Source organism: Melanerpes formicivorus, unplaced genomic scaffold (genome assembly GCF_026170545.1).
Source record: "Melanerpes formicivorus ecotype bairdi unplaced genomic scaffold, bMelFor1.0.p_v2 SCAF_8, whole genome shotgun sequence".
Lineage (NCBI taxonomy): Eukaryota > Metazoa > Chordata > Aves > Piciformes > Picidae > Melanerpes > Melanerpes formicivorus.
In genome coordinates this window covers 7,236,432-7,248,454 of record NW_027142360.1, presented here as the reverse complement: position 1 = coordinate 7,248,454, position 12,023 = coordinate 7,236,432, and positions in this window count along the sequence as shown.

Here is a 12,023-nt window from a genome sequence, read left to right as displayed (position 1 = left end):
TAAATGGTCCTTCTCTCCCTTTTGAATTTTATTACACAGGAACCTTAGCTGGCTTCTGTGGTCCTGAAAAGAGAGCAGCTATTTCTTGGGTACTTTCTCTGAGGGAACTCTAAGTTTTTCTCAGCACAAATTCTGGCAAGAATAATTTATTTGCTTAATTTTGGGAAGTATTTTGCAAGAATTTCTGTATCAAAGATGTTTTTTTCTTCTGGTAAAGGCAGGTTGTCTTGTAGCACAAATTAAAATCTATGCTGAGCAGTGTATTTTTTTTTTTAACTCTAGAAATTAAAACCAAATAAATAAATATGCAAACAAATTGCTATGTGCCTTGCTCTCAGCACAAGTAAAAGTCTTGCAGTCTCACAGCTATGTTTTGGCCATCAGAATCATATGGAGTATGGAATCAGGAGGATTGAAACAAAATACCTCTCTTAAGCCCCATAAATCTTAAAAAACTATACTAAGCCTGTACCAAGGGCTAGGGACTCAAATGGCTGTGGAGTCAGAAATGAGTAGAGAGGGTATAATAATGGTTTAGAGGTGCCATTAGCCTGAGAATCTCATTCTCATCTCATTCTGAGAAAAGCTGTTTTCTGCCTTTGCTGCATTATTTTTTCACATGTACTTTTAGGCAGGCAGGGAGGGAGAACCATGATAGTTTGCATCCTACCTAATCAAGTACCTTTTTTTCTGCAGGTACAACAATTACTTAGACTGGGCAGGCCTTGAAAGCATCTTTTCTTTTTTATATCTTTTACTCATTATCAGTCAGCATTAGTAAGTCATTAGCAATCCAGTAAATGCTCATATTCATTTTTACCATGTGTTTGGTTTGCATTAATTGGTATCTTGAGCCTTCTTGTATGCACATCTTTCAGATTCAGCTGTTTGTGTCTCTTGTCCTGCCCTAGCTCTTCATGAGCATTGCTGCTGAACGGGAGTGTGCTCTGAATAGTGTGTGAATGGATGTTGCACGAAGATTTGCTGGGGAGCCATGCAACAGGCAGTAGTTTGGATCTGATTGCAGCTCATGTGGATGCCCAGTTTTACAGAGAAAGCCAAGTTTAAATCTCAGACGTGAGCAAGACTGACCTTTAAAGAACTTCAGATTTGGCCACTGCACAGTCTCCATGAATCAATAGAAAGGGATGATGACCTTTGCCTGATCATTCCCCCTTTCACTCTAGAAGATATCTCAGCATTTAAATATTAGATATAAAGTTAACCAGAAGAAGTACAGGCAAGGAGAACCTGCAAATGTAGCTAGAGAGACCTCCAGTGTGAAAGCTGAATTCACAATCTGTAACAGTGGATCGTTGCTTAACAAACAGCTTATGGAAAAGATCAGACAGAGGTAGCCCAGAACTACTATTGGCAAGTTCACAGCAAGCTAAATGTTAAGTCAAAGGAAACACAACAATGTTATCTAAAACACACAAAGGTCATGAACTGATATGGATAATGACAAATAGACTACATAAATAATCTTAAGAAGATGTTATTAAAAGCCAGCACTTCTATGCAGCCAATGAAAAGTGAGATATGGTGTTGTTTGCTGTTCTCTTTCAGCTGGACTACAATGTAAGCTACTTATTTCCCTGCTCTTTCACTCTATGTCGATAGCAGGGGTTTCACCAGGACAAAATAGCTTACAAATGATGCTAGTAGTCACAGATTAGTGCTAATTGCTTAGCTGTACCCACACATGTGAGTGCTAATAAGCACTACCTGTCCCACAGCCCAACACAAATATCAAGAATACAAGAGTAGGATGTTGCTTCATACTTCCACTCCAGGCTGCTGGAAGAAGCAGCAGCTCCCGTTTTGTCATGAGTCTTCCTTGGGTGCTTTACCTTCCATAAATCCTTTGAAAAGCAGCATTCACTGAGAGTCTCTTTAGCCATTGGAATGTGCTGCCCAGGGAGGTGGTGGAGTCACCATCCCTGGAGATGTTCAAGAGGGGATTGGACGTGGGACTTAGTGCCAGGATTTAGTCATGAGGTCTGTGGTGACAGGTTGGACTTGATCTTTGAGGTCTCTTGCAACCTTAGTGATTCTGTGATTCTAATCTTAACATCTTATTTCTCCTCATGCTAGGCTTCTTGCCATAGAAGAAATTCTCAGTGTTTCCCTACTTACCATAGCTCCCCAGGAAGAACAGAAAAGAGAAATAGAAAATGCTTTTGCAGAATTTGCCCACACCAAAAACCAGAAAGAGATTCAATCCTTTGCCACTGCTTCTTGAAAACAACAACAAACAGAGACAAACTGTTCCCCTTTTTTCCCCTGTCTTTCATGCCCTCTCTATGAAACCATTGGCTCTGCAGGGTTCAGGTCACATTTGCATCAGATATCATTACCTTTTCACAAGTAACTCTCAGTACCATTGACTGGGCAAAACCGGATGTACAAATCCCAAGAGAAAAAGAGTTTCCAGGAATTGGAAACAATTCTTATTCAAAATCCAATATAGCAGCCTAGATCTGTTCATTGTCATTCATCCTCTAGACTAAATAGAATGAGAACTACTCCTTTCTTACAGTGACACAAACAAGTATGAACAAAAAAGTATGAATTGACTGACATTAGTAGAAGTACTTCTGGCATAAGATTCAAGTCAAATCCAGTCTATGCTCTTGAAATGCAATCAAGTTCTCCTTATTTCAGACTAGGACATGGCTACAGCATATCAGTTATCCCCTACAACATGAATTTTAGAATGAATATTCACATAAATGCATTTCTCTCTCCCATTTTGTGATTGATATACAACAGTGCAGCTAACAGCAAGTGACTGACTCCCTCTTCTCTCTCTCCCAGAAGACATTTGCAAAAATAAAAAGGTTAAAATAAAGAATAAAAAAGCTACATCTAAAAGGACCAAGCAAAGAAGCAAAAAATGCAGGGCTTACTGTTGGTTTGTTGTTTGCAATTGCTGTTCTGGTCATGGCTTTCTATTAAAACACTGCTGCTGATGCTGCTGGCACCTTGCTTCTCTTATTGAAATTAGTCCTTCCAGCTTCCAACTGTGCTGGTGTTTTCTCTTGGGAGGGAGTCTGCAAGAGTTCCATTAGCCTAAAAGAGAAACATCTGCTTGGAGTATGGAGCAATCTATTGGCTGAGCGTAGCAGTAGGTTAGCTGCAGCTGGTCAACTCTGCCCTACCTTGCATGCGTCATGGAGACCAAAATGAATTAACATTTACTGGGTTTTAGTGAATTTTAACAGGAGATATGATTTGGGTTAAAAAGCTGATTATGTTGGCCATTTTGCTTTAATATAGCATTGAGTTACAAGAGTATGTTTTCCAGAAAGACAATACTATTGAACTATGAAGAAGGAACAGGCAAGTCATTATTGCATTTAGTTGTTTTTTTACTAGATGTGGAATTCTGAGTGACTGCATCCAAAACCAGGCTAGAGAATTACCAGGGTGGGACTACTTGAACGGTGTTCTGGCTCTGAAGCATGCTGGTGACCACTAGTTGTAGCACTGAACAATTACATTGCCAGTAAACCAAGAAATTCTGTTCACATAATTTGGAATTGCCTCCACATCATGAGGTGCTTAATAGGTTTTGTTCCATATAAAAATACTTCCAGCACAGTTTCTGCTTCCTAAGAAACATTAGTCAGACTGAAATGTGTTTTTTTCAAGAAGATTCTTTCTAACTTAGTGGTAGAGGTAGCCCTTAAAGTGCTAGCTACATAGATCCACAATTTTGAATTCCATAATTCATAATTCACAAGTGTGTTGTTCAGCTTTATAACAGTGAAACTTGCTAAAAATACAACTCTGTAAAAAAAGGGCTCCATTCATTTGTCTGTTACACTGCTTTAACCTCACCAGTTATGCTGGTCTGTTTGATCCAGACTGGTAAATCTGACACTACTCACTTAACATAGATTGTTTTAACATAACTAATTGGCAAACAATTCTGGTATGTTGGTAAGGTACCAAATGCATGGTAATGTATTCATGGGTAATGTACCCCATGTATCAGTATAGGTTGGGGACTGACCTGTTAAAGAGCAGTGAAGGGGAAAAGGACCTGGAGGTCCTAGTGGATGGAACGTTGACCATGAGCCAGCAATGTGCTCTTGTGGCCAAGAAGGCCAATGCCATTCTGGGGTGCATTAGAAGGGCTGTGGTTAGTAGGTCAAGAGGGGTTCTCCTCTCCCTCTACTCTGCCCTGGTGAGGCCACATCTGGAATATTGTGTCCAGTTCCGGGTCCCTCAGTTCAAGAAGGACCACAGGGAACTACTTGAAAGTATCCAGCACAGAGCCACAAAAATGATGGAGTGGAACATCTTCCTTACAAGGAGAGACTGAGGGAGCTGGGGCTCTTTAGCCTGGAGAAGAGGAGACTGACAGTTGACCTCATTCATCTTTATAAATATGTAAAGGGTAAGTCCTGAGAGGATGGAGCCAGGCTCTGCTTGGGGATGCCCAATGACAGCACAAGGGCCAATGGGTGAAAGCTGAGGCATAGGAAGTTCCATGGAAATGTGAGGAAAAAGTTTTTTCACTGTGAGGGTGACAGAACACTGGAACAGGCTGCCCAGTGGGGTTGTGGAGTCTTCCTCTCTGGAAATATTCAAAACCTGCCTGGATGTGTTCCTGTGTGATCTGCTCTAGGTGTTCCTGCTCTGTCAGGGGGGTTGGACTGGATGATCTTTTGAGGTCCCTTCCAGCCCTTAACATTCTGTGATTCTGTAATGAAGGTTGTTTTAATAAAGATTTAAAAAAAACAGAGAGAGAGAAAAAGAAACTTGTAAGTTTGCTCTGTCCTGGTTATCTCTGTTGCTTGTGCTGCATGTTTGTTTTGCTCCATATGCATGCTTTTATAAGGTGTTTTGGCATCCATTGGTATGGAAAAAACATATTACAACCTGCATGGCTTTTTTTCCAAAACATCCAGGAGAAAGAAACTTCTCCTGGAAAGCAAATGTGAATTTCCACATAGTGCTATTAAAATACTGGTTTTGTTTATATAGAGCTCCAAGGATTTTCTCACTGTTTTATCCCTGTGGGTATAGTAGCAACACCTTGTCTCAGGCCCGCCATGCACAACTTTCGCACCCAGATCAGTTTGCCCTAACTCAGTGTCACATGACACACAAAAATATAGCTCTAAGACCAAGCTCCCTCTTCTTTACACCTTGTAAAAGCTACAGGCTCACTGAGAACAGCAACAGGAGTATAATAAACTAGGAATGCAAACACACACATGCATATTTTATAGAAGAAAGCTTTATACACAGAAAATGCAACCAACAGTACCTGTTATGAAAAGACACTTTGTGAGTCAATCCAGTAGCTCTCTGATCAGTGTTGGAAGAAAATATCAGCACTTGCATCCATATTTTTGTTGTTGCTAGTGGTGTCAGGAAGAAGAAGTATTACTTTAACATTGTTTATAAGGTTAATATTGGTCTGTTTTAATTTTCTTAAATATTACTTCTAGTAGATTGAGAGTTTAAACACCCTCACCATCTGCTCTAAGCTCAACACTTGGCTGGCTTAGTGCCAATCCTTCCAATAGCTACCAGTTTGCATGTCAGACTGCAAGATATAGACTTCAATTATGGACTTCAATTTCAGAACTTCAGTGAAAACTGTTTGAAATTGTATTTCAGGTTCCACTGTATTTATTCAAGCTTGTCAGCATCATATCATATATGTTTTAGACCCAGTCTTCTAAGATGATTCTACCTCTCCTCAAAACATTTCATTCTTCTATTTTCTCCAAGATGGTTCCAAGTAGCATATGCTGTAGTTCATCTTCATCAAGCCAGTATACTTCTGTGCAGGAGTTTTCTAACAAACCTGTCCTGTCACAGTGAGGCCTTTGCCCCTCTCTTGAAGCTCTAAAAGCCGCAAACTACACCACAGCTATATTGGATGATAATTATCCTTGCATTTTCCCTGAATCTGTGAATGACATATGCTAGAGTTTATCTTAATCAAGGAGTCTGCTGACAAACCTATCCCATTTAATAAGGCCTTTGCATGTTTCTTTCTGCTCTAAAAGCTCCAGAATAAGCCATAGCTGTATTGGATGAGAACTAATCTTGCATTTTTCCCTGAATTTGTGAATGATTCAAGGAACAAATTTCAAATGACAGGACACAGAATCATAGAATCAATAAGGTTGGAAGAGACCTCAAAGATCATCAAGTCCAACCTGTCACCCAACACCTCATGAGTAATAAACCATGGCACCAAGGGCCACATCCAGTCCTCTCTTTAACACCTCCAGGGATGGCAACTCCATCACCTCACTGGGCAGCACATTCCAATAGCTAACAACTCTCTCTGTGAAGAACTTTCTCCTCACTTCCAGCCTAAACTTCCCTTGGCACAGCTTGAGACTCTGTCCTCTTGTTCGGTTGCTGGTTGCCTGGTAGAAGAGACCAACACCCTCCTGGCTACAACCTCCCTTCAGGTAGTTGTAGAGAGCAATAAGGTCACCCCTGAGCCTCCTCTTCTCCAGGCTAAACAACCCCAGCTCCCTCAGCCTCTCCTCATAGGGCTTGTGCTCAAGGCCTCTCCCCAGCCTTGTTGCCCTTCTTCGGACACATTTCAGAGTCTCAATGTCCTTCTTAAACTGAGGGGCCCAGAACTGGACACAGTACTCAAGGTGTGGCCTAACTAATGCTGAGTACAGGGGCAGAATGTCTTCCCTGCTCCTGCTGGCTACACTATTCCTGATACAGGCCAGGTTACCATTGGCCTTCTCAGCCACCTAGGCACACTGCTGGCTCACGTTCAGCTCTTTCACCTGTGTGAGGAGACTGATATCAACTCTAAAAAAAAACCCAAAACCCAAAAAAAAGATGACTGTAAGCCAAGAGTCAAAAAGAAAAAACAAAAAATGAAGAAAAATAAACCCAGCATTTTTAGTATAAATTACAATTTTGGCTAGTTCTGTCATGGAACTAAGAGACATTTTGTACTATCTGTCTCTAAGAATTAATTGCTGTTGTATGTGAAAGCAAATTTCTATTAAGTAATGTGGTGCTTTAGTTTGGGGCTTGGTTGCCTTCTTTCTTTTCTTCTTGTACAATTCAATCCAACTGAGCTAATCGAGTGAAAGTCAAAAAGGACACTCTCACAGACTACAGTAAAAACTGTTTATCTCTTTAGGGACTCCAACAATAATGGCCTAATAGTTTTGCTCAGTGTACATATAAGCAAACTCTGGCTGTTGTCCAGCTGAAAAGCAAGTAGAGGATTCTGTCTGAATGTGACATTTGGTTTTATTCTTTCAATGTTATTTAAAAAACAAACAAACAAAGAAAGAAAACAACAACAAAACCTCTTGAGAATCATGATCAGGTAATCAAAAGCTACTTTATAAAAACTCCAACATATGGTTCAACTCCAAGATATGGTTCAGATAGAACTGTTTTCAGTCCTACCATCAGGCTTTCTCATTGTACTTTCAACTGCGCTTTTCCGGGCCAGATAAAGAATTATTACACGCATTTTAGAATAGAATAGAATAGAATAGACTAGAATAGACTAGACTAGACTAGACTAGAATAGAATAGAATAGAATAGAATAGAATAGAATAGAATAGAATAGAACAGACTAGGTTGGAAGAGACCTTCAAGATCATCGCGTCCAACCCATCAACCAATCCAACCCACCTAAACAACTAACCCATGGCACCAAGCACCCCATCAAGTCTTCTCCTGAACACCTCCAATGACGGCGACTCCACCACCTCCCTGGGCAGCACATTCTAATAGGCAATCACTCTCTCTGTAAAGAACTTCTTCCTAACATCCAACCTAAACCTCCCCTGGCACAGCCTGAGACTGTGTCCTCTTGTTCTGGTACTGGCTGCCTGGGAGAAGAGACCAACCTCTGCCTGTCTACAACCTCCCTTCAGGCAGTTGTAGAGAGCAATAAGGTCACCCCTGAGTCTCCTCCTCTCCAGGCTAAGCAACCCCAGCTCCCTCAGCCTCTCCTCATAGGGCTTGTGTTCCAAACCCCTCACCAACTTTGTTGCCCTTCTCTGGACACATTCCAGCAAGTCAACATCCTTCCTAAACTGAGGGGCCCAGAACTGGACACAGTTTTTACACAGAGATGGAGTGCTTTGAAGAGATTTGCCCAAGTCCTCACAGAAAACTATGTTCAGGGCTGAGAAAACAGGTGGTAAAACTTAACTTTTCTCCAGGAAACATTTCTCTGCTGCTAATAAAGTTTTGGTAATTGGCATCAAGCACCAGACCTGATTTCATTTCCTGTTGGAAGAGCACAAGCAAATCAGGCTACTAGCAAAAGTTCTTGGAAAATCAATAAAACCACAAATCAAATAAATTCCTGAAAAACAAACTGAGATAAATCCTAGGAAGATTAAAGAAGCTTGAGGGTTTACAGGAAAAAAAGAGCCCTGAAGAACAGCAGGTACTTTTCAGTTTTGCAGCAAATTGTTTATAACCAGAAATAGATATCATAGAGTATTATTACTGGAGGCTGTGCTCACCCTCACAGGATGGCATGTTCTGGCAGACAGGTTTTCACAGTGGCCAGAAAGTGTCAGTACAGTGTGGATGCTAGCAAATGTGAGTAGAGATCAGAGCTGTTCAAGTAGCCCCAGAGATATGTGCCAGTGCACTGGAGTGCATATCATTCTTGTGTGGTGTGAAGCTCATAGAATCAAGCAAGCCTGGGAACACTTGCACACTGGAGTCATCTTGACTGCAGAGTAAACACCAGTAGGGCCACAGAAGTCATCTTGATGACAAGAATTTGGAGCAGATGAAAAGAAGGATAATCTGATCTGCCTAGGAGGTTGTTCTGAAGCAGTCCCCTCTGAAGAGGGACTTTTCATAAGGGTGTCTACCAATAGGATAAGAGGGAATAGTTTTAAGCTGAGGGATCTTAGGAAGCAGTTCTTCAGTATGAGGGTGGTGGGATTCTAGAACAGACTGTCCAGGGAGGTTGTGGATGCCAACGCCTCCTCCCAGGGAGCATTTAAGGCCAGATTGGATGAGGCCAAGTCTAGTTGAGGCATCCTTGTCCATGGGAGGGAAATTGGAGTTCATAATCTCTAAGGTTCCTTCCAACCTCATAGATAATTCTATGAAAACATAAGGTACACTTCACCTGAGATAACATTAGGAGTGTGGGCGGCATTCCCAACTGCAATTTTTTCACAGATGGTGTTTCATTGAGCTTTTTTGTTTATAAATATCACAATTAGACAATATAAACCTTGAAAAAGAGCTTTAGATGTAGATGAGTATTTGTATTGCTTGCACCAAAGAGAATCACCTGCACCAAAGAGAATCACCTTTTGTTTCTATGAGAAAAACCACAAAATCCATGGCCTGTCAAGTTCAAAGCTATTTCTTATCAAGATATTTAAGCTTGACCACGTCAAGTCCAAAGCTATTTCTTATCAAGATATTTAAGCTTCATGAAACAAAACAAAACAAAACAAAAACCTCACAAAGGGTACATTCAGATACAAAAATTTGTATTATTATTCTAGTATCCAAAGGACTATTGAAGCTCAGACTACTTACTTCAGGGTTATGTTTGCAATTCTAGTGCCTTGAATTTTATCCATTTTTGCAATATCAGGATTGCCTTCTGCACCTAAACTGCTTAAAATTTAAAGCTACATACATTTCCATCTTCAAAATATGACAAATTCCATTGGTGTATAAACATTATAAAAATGTACACTGCTCAAACAGAAGTGCTCCCAAAATAAAATTGTTACTTCCTGATTATAACACAAACATCAAAGGATAAATGTAAAGCCCGGACTGTGTAGTGGTAATGACAACATTCACTGCAGAGTCCTCATTCTCATATTGATTATCATTTTGATCTCATGACTAGTCTCAGCGATTCAACTGATTTTAATTATGGACCAAAATATATCCATATGATTCACAGTGGCATTCTTTCACCCCAAGGGCATGAGGCAAAATACACAGAAGTCAGTGGAAAGACTGCCGTTGGCTTTAATGAGCTTTGGACTGGATCAATAGTTTGTGAGGAATATTCACTGACATTAAGCAGCTTCAGTCAGCTTTGTAAAGACTCTTTGTCCTTGGAGGACCTGTAAATCTAGTTCTTTACCATAAAGGTAGTGGAACACTGGAACAGGCTGTCCAGGGAGGTAGTTGAGTTCCAATCCCTGGACAGGGATGCCCCTGCTTACTGCAGAGGGGATTGGATTAAATGACCTTTGGAGGTCCCTTATAACCCAAACCGCTCTATGATTCTATGATCAAAACCCCACTTCTGATTTCTTACTGAAATAGACACATACACACAAAAATCCTCAAAGGGCTTTTAAATCTTCAGCTACCCAATGCCTGGGGGCACTTGCAAGGTTCCCAAGCAATAACTGTCATCAAGCAGCACAATAAAAGTGTTTTACTCTAACAATTCCGTGTGACGCATGAACCTGCTCTTTTAACAGGTGTGTCCCTTGAAGACCAAGTAGCTCTTTTGATGTTTGTTGACAGTCAGTCCAGCTCCTAAATGAAAATGTGGTTGTTAGGATTAACAAGTTTACCCTGCTGTAAATCTCCAGATAATAGGTGAGAGATAGAAATGTCAAGCAAATATTGAAAAGGTCAGAAACCCAAACGTTTCAAACATATACATCACTTACCTCTGGATGCACATTGTCAACATTACAGATTAACAGTAACTGTGCTGCTGCTTCTGTTTAATGTTTAGCACAGACTGAAAATGGGGTTCCAGTTTTCCTATGTTGTAGCAATACACCTGTGAGAGTTCACTTCCAGACCTGGCACTCTGGGCACTTTGGGTTTCTTAGGTTTGATACCTTTTACATATTTTATTTTCCCCAAAGTGCAATGATTTGTCACAAGCTTGATTATGTATTGCTCTAAGGTCCAGGGCTTATTTATCATTTTTCTGGGGAAGAGGAACACCTACACAGTATTAAATTGAACACATCAGATGCTAGCATATGATAAAAGTAGGAAAACACTTCACTCGGTGAAGAAAATATGTGCAATAGATTTCCTTGAAAGGAAAGTGATACTAAGCAGCTCTAGTTCAATGCAAATCCTTGTAAGCAGGCAATTAAAAGCTGGCCCAGGTATTTTATGAGGAAATTAATATGTTACTATATCCCACTGTGAATTTTGTTTGGGAGAGATATCACATGCCAGAAAGAAGATCTCCCTTAGAGTTCAACTAGCAATAGCACATCAATAGGAGGAGCACACATCTCCCATGTGAAATCCTACAACTAATCTATATTCCTTGAGTGACTAATAAAGAGAGAAGGAGAAATTAATGCCATCTCTACAATAATATGGGTAAATTGCCCTCTGGTAGATAATTTTTTTGTTTCACAGGTCTCTTGACAAAATTGGATGCATGGACAACCAGCTTAGACTGAGACCTAACTTTCACAGAGCCACAGAATACTTTAGGTTGGAAGGGACCTTTAAAGCTCATCTAATCCAAAACCCCTGCAGTAATCAAGGACATCTTTAACTAGATCAGCTTTCTCAGAGTGCCATCCAACCTGACCTTGAATGTTTCCAGGTTCTACCACCTCCCTGGGCAGCCTCCTCCAGTATTTTGCCACTCTCATTGTAAAAAAAAATTCTTCCTTGCAACTAGTATAAATCTACTCTCTTTTAGTTTAAAACCATTACACCTTGTTCTATTGCAAAATGCCCTGCTAAAAAGACTGTCTCCATCTTTCTTTCAGGCCCTTTTAAGTATTGAAAGGCTACTACAACAACTTCCCAGAGCCTTCTCTTCTGCAGGTTGAACAAGCCCAAATTTCCCAGCCTGTCCTAATAGCAGAGGCCCTCCAGCCCTTGTGAGGAGCATGAGGCAAAGTTAGGAATGGTGAGGTTATGACCTTGGTATTTTAGAACTGCAGAAGAGAAATTAGAAAACTTAGGAAAAAGCACTGTCAAGTTCAAACTTTCGAGGCTTAGCAGCAACTGGGTCAGGGCTTTAGTGCAGGATTTGGACTGGTTGAGAATGCTGTGA